Source organism: Eriocheir sinensis, chromosome 57 (genome assembly GCF_024679095.1).
Source record: "Eriocheir sinensis breed Jianghai 21 chromosome 57, ASM2467909v1, whole genome shotgun sequence".
Lineage (NCBI taxonomy): Eukaryota > Metazoa > Arthropoda > Malacostraca > Decapoda > Varunidae > Eriocheir > Eriocheir sinensis.
Genome location: NC_066565.1, coordinates 10,303,981 through 10,316,281, shown reverse-complemented (window position 1 = coordinate 10,316,281; position 12,301 = coordinate 10,303,981). Strand labels below are relative to the sequence as shown.

Below are 12,301 nucleotides of genomic sequence, written 5' to 3'. Positions count from 1 at the left end.
TGCACAGCTTCTGTAGTTTAATATTCTTCCTTAGTTGTACAATTCACTCTTGACTCTTCACTGACCACTAGCTTACTACTATGACTGGGACTAACTCCTCTCGCCCTCTTCTCCTATATATACCGAACAGTACAGTCTAGAACGTTACAGTATATATTAGATTATACAAGAACATGTAGCAAAAATATGTGCGAGTTGGCAACACTTCCCTCCTGGCGCCTGGCCGCGGGGCGCGGGCGGGGCCTTGCTCCCCGCCCCTCTACTCGCTCCTCCCGGAGCCTTCCGGAGTCCCATAGACCCCGGGGGAAGCTTCCAGCACAACACTATCAAGTGTTCCCACTAATATGTGGTAAAAAACCTGCTCACTCAGTCTAACATCACTCATCAACTTAATTAAGCCTTGACTACAACTACCGAGTGTTTGCGCTCCACCGTGGTTACCCCTGATAATGACACACACACCATTTGTCCTTTACCCTCTTTCCTCCTCCCGCACACAACCCCCAGGGCATGCTGGCTTGGGGCCCGACTGCAGTCAGCCAGCCTACCATCAGACAGACTTAATTACTTCGACATCTCTGTCTGGGGCGATACCTCGTATAGGAGTCCTTAAATATAATATTATAGCCTAGGTATATTGAACACTTCTATGTATGTGAGGCCAGTTATGCTATTCGAAGCAACAAGTTGAAGAGGATGACATGGAGCCAAGAGTGCAGAATGCTGAGATACATGGGCCATGTGAGATGGACAAGTAGGGTATCAAACTAGGTGATAAGAATGTGTGGTGTGGAGGTGGTGCCCCTCTTGAAGATCTGTTAGGCAGCATGTTGGTAACCCTCCGCCACTTGTCAATGGTTGAAAACTCTCAACGTCTTGCAGTGGGAGTCAAGTCCTCTGGATCACCACGTTGTTTTGTTCTTATGCCTCCGACTGTGAGTTGTGCACATTTACATTTGAAAGTAATCTATTACTAACTGCAAGGTCTACATATGCCTACCTATACTCAGGAAAGAAGTTTCTAATAATTTCCTGCCTGACAACTTGACCAGGAATCTGTCTGTTGTTTCTCACAGGCTGAACTGGTACTTCTTCTGCAGCGATCCACTCAGTAGTTGTACAGGAGCATACAAGAAGTCGCAATCTTCATAGTCTTCTTGGGGTCATACTGCAAACTTCCTCCTGACTTATGTAGGCACCTGCACCTTGACTTGAGGATCCCAAAGGTCCGTTCGACAACGCATCTTGTCCTGTGAGGACTTGTATCGTTCCTCCCCAGGTGTTGTCGGGCTTTTTTTTTTTTTTTTACAACAGAGGAGGCAGCTCAAGGGCCCAAAAAAGGAACACAATAATAAAAGCCCGCTACTCGCTGCTCCCAAATATAATTAAAAGACGTGGCCGAAAGAAAGATCAATTTCGGGAGTAGAGATGTCCTGATACCCTCCTCTTGAAAGAGTTCAAGTCGTAGGCAGGAGGAAATACAGATGAAGGAAGGTTGTTCCAGAGTTTACCAGCGTGAGGGATGACAGAGTGAAGATGCTGGTTAACTCTTGCATAAGGGGTTTGGACAGTGTAGGGATGAGCATGAACAGAAAGTCGTGTGCAGCGTGGCCGCGGGAGGGGGGGAGGCATGCAGTTAGCAAGTTCAGAAGAGCAGTCAGCGTGGAAATATCGATAGAAGATAGAAAGAGAAGCAACATCGCGGCGGAATTTAAGAGGTAGAAGGCTATCAGTAGGAGGAGGAGAGCTGATGAGACGAAGAGCCTTAGGAACAGAGAGAGGGATAGAATCCGAAAGAGGGCAAAATGGGTACTTCCAAAACTTTATTTGACAACAAAAATAACGTTACTGGAAACGCTGTGCCGAATGGCACACGGGGCACTCATACCAGAGAAGTGAGAAGGAGCAGAGGACTGTGATACCCTCTCCTCAACAGGGCACCCGACGCACTAATACATGCCCGTGAATGAGTTGAAAAATTCGGCCAAGGTTAACCACAGTGAGCGCGAGTTTCAAAAACCCCTTAATTTTTGTGCCAAACGGCAAACGGTTTCCATTCTAGGGTTAAGCAGTATAGGATATACGTTGTCAGGTCCGGGGCTTGTATTTGTTTTAAGGGACTGGAGAGCTTTAAGGACTTCATCGGTAGTTATTACAAAGTTAGGCAATGCCTGCTCAAGAAGAGGAAGAATCTTCCTCCAAGAGAGCGACCCGCTGAGGGCCACTCCATGTATTATTCCTCCAAGGATAAAACTAAGCGTAAGGAAAAGAAAATACAAGAAATAAAAGACCATAAATAAAATGCCTAAAAGACAACAACTTCGGGCATAAAAGTCTCCAATTAGAAAGAAAAGAAAAAATAGGGAAAATAGGCAAATCGGAAAATAGGAAAACCTGAATATAGTGTGAAGAAGAGAAAAAAGAAGCAGATCAGATCAAAAGAAGAAGAAAATACGGAAATAAAAGAAAAATGGGAAAAAATATGTACTAAATCAGAAGAGGAAAACAGGAAAATCTGAATCTAGGTACACAGAAAAAATAAAGAATCAAGAAGGACCTAAGAAGATGTACAAAGAGGAGATTTGATTGATTGATAGTTTATTGTTGCAGATAAACAAGAGGAGAAGGGAAAAGAAGAAAACGGAGAAATAAAAAAAAAATGGGAAAATAGGTCAATCGGAAAGGATAAAATAGGAAAGTCTGAATATAGGGAGACAGAAAAGTGAAACAATCAAGAAGGACCCAAGAAGCTATAAAGGAAGGAGAAGAAGAAGAGGAGGAGGAAGCAAACAAGTCCCCTGTGACATCAAGATCAAGGTCGAGGTCCGCCGCGTGCCCTGATTCCCTGAACAAGGAGACTATAGAACAGGAGAGGGGGCCTCTATGGGAGACCGTGGGCGGGTGTTGGTGTATGTCGGTTGCAACAGATGGCGCAGGAGCAGCTTTGTTTACATCCAGGCGCCTCCCCCCCTCCAGACCCACCCCCAACCCCTAGAACCAATCAGCAGTGTTGCTACATGGGATCAAGCAGCAAATGTTGCTACTTTTTTTCTTCAGTCTGGTTATTTCCCATTTTAAATAAAAAAAATAAAGGTAGATAAATATTAAAATGAACAGTAGGAACTATATATACTGTATATATTTACTAGGTAGATATAGCCTGACTGCATGTCATGAGTAATGCTATTATTGTTATATTATTATACCACAATTATATTACTTTCTCTGCATGTGTGGTTAGATGTGTTTTATGTGTTTAAACTTTCTGTATACATACTGGAATGAACCAAGGTTGTAGCCCTACTGCCGTTCTTTAAAACTATGTGATCATGCTTTTTCTTCCAAACTCATTGTTTTAGCACGCACGCTGGCTTCCATCAGTAATGATGATATATATACATTGAGTCATTGGTTTGTAGGGGGAAAGAGTGGGTGAATATAATTATCTCGGTCTAACTTATACTGTTTATTATACCGCTATTCGCAGCAATATCTTTCTCTGCTCCGATGGCAACGCTGCCTCGTTCAAAAATCATAACACCGCCGCGGCCGCCACGTTTACCAGCCGGAGCCTCAAATCATGTCCCTTTGTGGTGATAAAGAGGACACAGCCTGGTGTGAAGCTACATTTATTACGGAAGGATGCCACCCGGGGTAAGTGATATATATATAAATAATGATAATGTGGAAATTCTAATCATTTTCACGCTGACAGTTGTTCTGAACTTGCTAACTGCATGCCTCCCCTCCTCCCGCGGCAAGAGGCCGAATGGCCTACACACGGCAGCTCCAGATACCTCCCCATTACCACCTGTCAGCCTCGTCCATGTAGCTATCCAGTATACTCTTAAAACAAGCTATCGTCCCAGCACACACTATGTGATTGCGGAATCTATTCCATTCCCCCACCACCCTATTATTAAACCAATGCCTGCCCATTTCCCTCCTAAATCTATACTTTTCTAATTTAAGTCAATTACTGCATGTTCTATCTTGCCAAACATCTTATGCAAAAGTTAATCAGCATATCTCCACTCTTTCATCCCTTACACTGATAAACTGGAACAGCCTTCCATTGTCCGCATTTCCTCCTGCCTATAATTTGACCTTCAAGAAGAGTGTATCAAGACTCTACTTTTGTCTGTTTGGGAGTGGTGAGTAGTGGGGCTTTTTTTTCTAGTACGCTTTGTTGCTCTTGAGCTGTCTCCTTTGTTTAAAGAAAATAATAATTAAATAAATGGAAGTTGGCCGCCAATGCTTCCAATACATTTTGGTGCCATATCTACAAGTGGCTGGTGACTGTAAGCATCTCAGCAACCTGCATGCATCTATGCCATTCCTATCATGGTGCATGGAGCAAGCTTCACATAACACTCAGACAGAGACAGTTTAATTATGGTTACATATCAGACTCAGTTTATTGCTCAGTCTATTAGGTGCAGTGCTGTTAATATTGTTAGTGGTAGTATTAGTACAATTAATGTATTTATTTTAATTAATTTATCAATATTATTTATTATATTCTTAGTGTTTGAAAATTCCAATACTTGCATTAAAATAAACAAAAATATCAGAAATATATTTATACTCATTAATTATTATTGCTTTTCTTATTATTACTTCCTTCAATGTTCTGGCACTTTGACATCTAGTGTTTTTCTGTCTAGCAGCCAAAATTGTGGTCTTTCTGAATGTGTATGTCCTAAGCCTTCATTGGTGTATCTAGCTATATAACAAAAATCTGCATCTCTCTCTCTTCTCACCCAGTTGTCCCCGTACATCCTTTCAGTATCCAAAGAATTTCAATTTACATCTTGTAATCACTCAACTAATGCAGTGCAATCCTCATCTCTGTATTTTACCGTGTGGACATACTCTTTCCTTCCATGTTCCACTGTCGTATGTTATTCCACATCTAACACAACCACATCCCAACAGATCCGAACACGTCCGATATCATCCAAGAGAATGTGGCAGCTGAAGGGGGAGAGGCCAAGAAAGAGGCCAAGGGTGAAGACATTTAGCCACCCCCCCTGAAGTACATGGCATCATTCAACCCTCTTGGTGAGCTGCAGGAATGTGCTTCCCATTGCAGTGCACCAGCTCCATGTACTGATTTTGGTATGAATACTTCATCTAGTGTTTGTTGATTGTTGTGTTATTAATCTAATTATGACTTCACAAAATAGACTGTGCAAGTCACTTAACACATGCCCTGCTCAACATCACTTTTAAGTTGTAGAATTCCTTCATATGGATGCTGATTTATGTATCCTGAAATGATTGGATATTGATTGTCTTAACATTTTTTTTTGTCCATGATCACTGAACCATGTTACGGTATGTCTTTGGGTGTAGATCCAGGAAATGAGTTTTTGGGAGGACGTCAGACTTTTTGCGGGTGGAAGGAGCATTAGCATTACCGATTAGCCATTCTCGGCAGTCCTGGTCTTGAAAAACTGGTGAAGTGACCTAAATCAATGGGTATAACGGCCTGGACTTTGTGCCAAAGCATTGTTTTAGCCGCAGCGCGCTTTTGAGCTAGTTTTCCTGTATCACTCAGGAACATTGGGGGGGCCTGGGCCCCCCTTTGGATCCACCAATGTAGCTATGTCTTATAATATATCTATCCTTTACAGTCTGATGGTGCATCCTTCTAGGTTGTCAAGTTTTAGTAGCTACTCATGAGAAGTATTCCTTATAATGATCATTGATTTCCAGATGGTTTGCACTAAAAAAAGTGTCGTGTAACCTGCCGCAAATAATAATCAGCTGTAGTCAACCCTTGCTTTAAAGAACCAATATGGAGGAAGGGGGTGATGTTATATCCAAAAATCTTTTAAATCTGAAGTATCCAACCTTTTTGTGTATAATAAACTTTGTTTGTTACATGAACTTAAAAGTTCACAATTTCCATACATGATTCTTTTTTCCTTGTATTTGATGATTAATCCTGACATGTATTTCCATTATCAGTAGGTAATATATAGTAACAAAACAATAATACACATTATAACAATGTATATATTATAGCCCAATGAGTGCACGAGATCATTTACCTCATCAGTGACGCCAAGTCCAGGAGTCCTTCCCTAAATTCTTTGCCCAAATTTGTGACACCAAGTATAATAACTAGTTTTAGTGACCATTTGCATCCATTTTTCACTTTGATTAAAAAATTGCCTCTCAACAGGTGTGAACTTGATGGGGTTGGAGGAAACTCGACTCGGCCATCAAGCTCACCACAATATAGTAAGGAACCTCTTGTTCTCAGTGATAATTTATCCTCTTTAGTTACTATTCCGTGTTGCTTTAATCACAACTAATGTGTTGGAAACATTACAGCTTAATAACATACCTCACATCTCTGCATACAAATTGAGTTCAATATTCAACTGTTACACCAGTAGGCTTCATATCTCAAAAAAAAAAGTATGTAAAAAGGTTGAAATTTTGAATGATATATTTAAACTCTTTATTATGTTTCTATGGGTGTAGTACCGTTACGATTAGTCGAGTGATCAGCATATGGGTCTTATGTTTTTGATAGCATAGGTTCAAATTTTGCCATAGGCTGGCATTTGATAGTAACAGTAGTGTCCACAGATATCTACCTGTTTCTTGTTTATCCTGTTCCACTTTAAACCATGACTGGCCAATCTTTGAAGAAGTAGCATAACCTTGAAGTGCCACTAACAAACCTTTGTCCATTCTTCTGATGTGATTTTTTTTTTTTTTTTTTCTTTCTTTTTTTTCCCACCTGCCTATAGCGCCGGTAGGTTTTCTTCAGGCGCCTGGCGGTCGGCCCAGGCCCGTCATGATGCAGGCTTTTTTTTTATAGTGGTGCCATTTAGTATTGGCTCATGCTGCCGCCCAGAACTCATTCTTGATTCACTTGGATGGTTTAGCAGGGCTTAGGTATGACTAACATTGCAGAAACAGGGAATTTTTATATTTTTAGTGTGGCAACACATTGACAAATGTTTTAGTATGGACTGAACATCAAAGATATATATGGTAAATGGGTGCTTGTAGATCTTGACATTATATCTGTCAAGAGTCTCCAGTTGTATCCTCTCCCCCATCTCTCCTGAAAATATTACTCTTGTCAGGCAATCTAAGTGAAGCCTTCCATCGATGCTGGCGTGCAGACATAATGTCAATGCTTAGATTCACTGTCCTTATAGCACTGAAAATAATGCAATTACATGCACATATTTTATTATTTAGAATTGTGATTAATTGTGATTAAATATTTTTTCATGTATTTTCAGACATGAAAAGTGAAAATTGCTGCACACAACAGTCTGTCGTCTGCACCGGGAGGCAAGGCAGCTCAAAGCCCAGGCTGTTACAAATCCTGGGCAGTTTTTGCCCAGAGCCAGCAATTTTTTAGATCCAATAGGGATGGATTTTTTCTGAGGTCAGGTTCAACATGCTGCAAGATGCCAAGATCTAAGCCTAGTAGGAGATATGGGTTACAAGAGGAGGTTTGCTCTGGCCTTATACTATCAAAGTCCAAATGCTAATAGATTTCTGAGCACAGTATTTCACTTGTCTTCAGTTTCAACACTTCACTCATGACTCAGGGGTATTTCAGTACATGTTGGCTGGAGCAAACAGACTCTGACAGCCCTGCAGCAAAGAGCACAGGCTTTGTCAAAAGAAGAGAAACTTTGTGGGATTTGCCATTATTTAGTATTACTCTTGTTACGCCAAGAATTTTTATCCATATACTTTGCCAAATATTGCAAGTAATGCACCATTGTTGGGCTTGCTTGTTATAAATCATATCTTGTTCAATTAACAAGCTTTGGGTGTCTACCACTTTCCAGTTGTAATGCAAGGAATCATTTATCTTACATGCTAGATATCACACGTAATGCACCATTGTTGGTTTTGCCTGTTATAAATCAGATCTTGTTCAGTTAACAAGCTTTAGGTGTCTGCCACTTTCCAATTGTAATGCAAGGAATCCCCTGCCAGATATCGCATGTAATGCACCATTGTTGGTTTTGCCTATTATAAATCAGATCTTGTTCAGTTCACAAGCTTTGAATATCTGCCATTGTTTATTTCAGGTGTAATGCTTGGAAGCATTTGTTCTCTTCCCTACCCAACAGTATGCAATGCTTTGTGGATTTTGCCTGTTATATTTAATCTTGTTCAGGTAGCAAGCTTTTGGTGTCTGCCTTACCTAATGTGTCCTGCAGTGACACTTGGCTTGGTTTCATAATGTGAAATACAGCATGTAATTTCATCACACTAAGTGTCTATCATCACGTGTCTGGCATCATTAATGTGACTTCCAGGAGTAATCTTGTTTGTATTACAGCTTGCAAATTTTTTTCTGCTTTATATGATATACACAATCACATAGGTATGATTTAGAAAATGTAATGGCAGTTGATATTCTTGACTAATGCCTCATAAACCTTGTGAAAAATAATGTTTTTTTTTTTGGGGGGGGGGGGGGGGCCGCAGAGAGTGGTTTGTTTGGTTGGCCAGTTCAAGGAGTTTCATATCAAATGATTTTATTACATCCAACATTAATGTGTGCTAAAAACATATATTTTATTACATCCAACTTTAATGTGTGCATAAAACATATATTTTATTACATCCAACTTTAATGTGTGCTTCCTGCAGTAAATGCTACATGTTTACTGATGTAGCCTATGAAATATATAGCACTCTCTGCCCTGTAATTTGGTGTGTCACATACTGCAGCATAACTTTCCTGCTATTTTCTTACTCTATGAGTTGCCTTATTTTGTCTCATTTGCTTTTATCATATGTGCCTCCGCTGCATAGTTGTGTCTACTGAGCTTAATATCTTCATGACCCTGACACCAAGGTCAGAGCTTGTGAGATCATACCGTGTCCTACATTCCATTTTCACCTCCAGGCTCGCCTGTCTCCCAGGACCACCAAGTTATTGCATTCCATTGAAGACAACTCATGTGTTACCTTCTTAATGTCCTCCATCATGTATTTCAGCATGTTTTATGATGCTTTGCTCTTATATTGATGTGCCTTGCAACATTTTTATACAGTTTTCATTGTATATAACGCACCATTGTTGGTTTTGCCTGTTATAAATTGGGTCATGTTCAGTTAACAAGCTTTAAGTGTCTCCCATTGTTTATTTCAGTTGTAATGCTTAGAAGCTTTTGTTCTCTGCCTTGTCAAGCAGTATGCAATGCTTGCCATTATCTGGCACTTGTACAGTTAGTATGATATTTTACTCAGCTAAGAGCATTTTGCAAAAGGTAAAGGTAAGGCTGGGGCATGCTGTAGCAGCATGTGGCCTCGGTGCTCCTCTCTGTAACATTAGCCCATGAGCCTGTGGTGTTAAGGAACACATTACCCTGGGACACAGGACCAGTGTGACATCCGGGTTACCACAGTTGCAAAGGCCTTATAGTAATTTAGCATGCATAGAATGTTGTATGCTTTGCTTGTATTTAAAGCACTGGATATGTTTGCTACACACACACACACACACACACATATATATATATATATATATATATATATATATATATATATATATATATATATATATATATATATATATATATATATATATATATATATATATATATATATATATATATATATATATATATATATATATATATATATATATATATATATATATATATATATATATATATATATATTAGCAAATGCTTTCAACATCATATTTTTCCTAAAAAAACAAATTGATATAGTGTAGATAATACCTAATAAAACATAAGAACAAATATATTTTTCTTTACCCCATTAGTAAATAATTTTACAATGAAAAAAAAATAAGTGAAGGATGGATAGGGTGCTGTGGCAGGTACTTCAAAAATAGTTAAGCTACCCCTGAAAAGTGACGTTTTTGGTGGGCTGCAATAGATGGCGCTACTTCCGCACGCCCGAGGAATTACTACATACCACTATCTCTTCGTATATAGTCTCTTTGTTCCCTGAAGTGCCCGGCAGTGTTTCTCGTGGAGGAGGAGGAGCCCCTCGGCGTGCAGGCCCCCAGGGTGAGTGTGCGGGTGGTGGAGGGCCAGGGTGTGGACGGGCTACACTTGGGACAGGAAGGAGGGGAGGGCCAGGGTGTGGACGGGCTACACTTGGGACAGGAAGGAGGGGAGGGCCCGGGGGTGGACGGGCTACACTTGGGACAGGAAGGAGGGGAGGGCCAGGGTGTGGACGGGCTACACTTGGGACAGGAAGGAGGGGAGGGCCAGGGTGTGGACGGGCTACACTTGGGACAGGAAGGAGGGGAGGGCCAGGGTGTGGACGGGCTACACTTGGGGCAGGAAGGTGGGGAGGGCCAGGTTGTGGACGGGCTACACTTGGGACAGGAAGGAGGGGAGGGCCAGGGTGTGGACGGGCTACACTTGGGACAGGAAGGAGGGAGGGCCAGGGTGTGGACAGGCTACACTTGGGACAGGAAGGAGGGAGGGCCAGGGTGTGGACAGGCTACACTTGGGACAGGAAGGAGGGAGGGCCAGGGTGTGGACAGGCTACACTTGGGACAGGAAGGAGGGAGGGCCAGGGTGTGGACAGGCTACACTTGGGACAGGAAGGAGGGAGGGCCAGGGTGTGGACAGGCTACACTTGGGACAGGAAGGAGGGAGGGCCAGGGTGTGGACGGGCTACACTTGGGACAGGAAGGTTCAGGTGAATAGCGGAAGTCCTGCCTTTGGATCAGCACTTCCTGATGTGATCTTGTTACTGTGGTCTTGTGGTCTTTTTTAGAACATGCATCTTTAGAGGGGGGCCTGGGGGGCTGGCCCTTGGTTAACTGGGGGGTCATTAGCAGGTCATAAAGTTCGGTTGGAGTAGTTTAAATATGATCCCCCATAAAAATACCCCGAGTTCACGCAGATCCCCGAAGATCGTTGGGGAAGGAATTAATTCGACTTCTTTACTAAGTACAGTAAACCCCGATTATTATCCGAAAGCGGATTATCCGAAAACCGGATTATCCGAAATTGATCTGGATAATGCAATTAAATTTTTTTCTATACTAAAACGTTATAAAACATCAAAAATAAATAAAAGTAACTACATATGTACTATATTAACACATTTAAAATTGATAAGAACAGTTAAAATGAATATGCTTTCTAATACGTATTGCCGAAATAGCTTGTAACGAATAGATCAATGTATTAGACAAAAAACATTAAACAAACTCTCAACAACACCACGTCCGCACCTTCGCCCCAGCAAGGACGTAGGTGCGGCGAACGAACAAACTACTGCACGACTACTCTCACACCGTACTCTCAAGACAACGACACAAACACGACTCCCCTCTCCACTCCATGCCACATTCCCCTTCCAACATACGAGTTGCGCGATAATATGAGTCATCATACTGTGTCTCCACCTGCACGATGCATCAAGGTCACACTTGCACTCTGCAACATTCACAATTCAGATCTGCAACGCTCACAAGTATCAACATACACTGGTCCAGACAAGGAGACACACAGACAAACATACAATAAAACATTTACATCACATGTTTTAAGTGTACTACTTTGTTTAGCGTAGCGTGTTTGTTTGGTTTCATTGTTTACATCGTCAGTCGGCGGCAGTCACGTCACACACTTCACACTGGGCAGTCGCATCGCGTTCTACCTGTGCTTCGACCTCACTTCTTTCTACATCACCATGCCGAAAGAAACCGGGAAAAGGAAGAAAGTCGTCCTTACCATACAGCAGAACACAATGCCGACGATCAAACTGGCGGCGATCAAAATGGCGGCCATAAATCCGGATTATCCGAAAAATCGGCTTATCCGAAAGAGGCTTCCCCCCTTCCATTTCGGATAATCGGGGTTTTACTGTACTTTTTTTTTTACTATGATATATGGAGGCGTATTATCGTATTCTGGAGGTGCGGAATCAATATCCACAATCACCTTGTATACGTACTGGGAATACGAGCCCGTGAAGCAGATTCAAAATCCGGTCAGTAAGGATTCACGTGTTCGAACAGCTCGGGCAAGAGGTTCGAGAGCCTGCACTTCCTGCACAAGCCGCAGTAGTGTTAAAGGCGTGGTGTTGGATGGATCCCAGCTAGCCAGTGGTTTTACTTGTGTCAGTGATAAACAATGAAGATACACTGTGTTTGGTGCCACGGACTCTACTTGGAGGACAGAAACCTTGCGATGAGGTGACAACCTACTAATGAGAGGGCATGAGTGTGGTGGAGGCGGTTTATGTGAGCACAGATGGCCGCCGGTGCCACGCCAGATGGTGAGGTGAGCATCGTTTGGTGGGT

At 41.9% G+C, this 12,301-nt stretch overlaps 1 long non-coding RNA gene across 1 annotated transcript; it reads left to right on the top strand.

Annotated features, from left to right (window-relative positions):
* Window positions 1–3,334: 3,334 nt before the first annotated feature.
* Window positions 3,335–7,481, top strand: LOC126984880 (uncharacterized). Its single transcript, XR_007738141.1, has 4 exons — window positions 3,335–3,654; window positions 4,939–5,121; window positions 6,194–6,252; window positions 7,275–7,481. It is a non-coding gene; the product is annotated as an uncharacterized LOC126984880 (long non-coding RNA).
* Window positions 7,482–12,301: the final 4,820 nt, after the last annotated feature.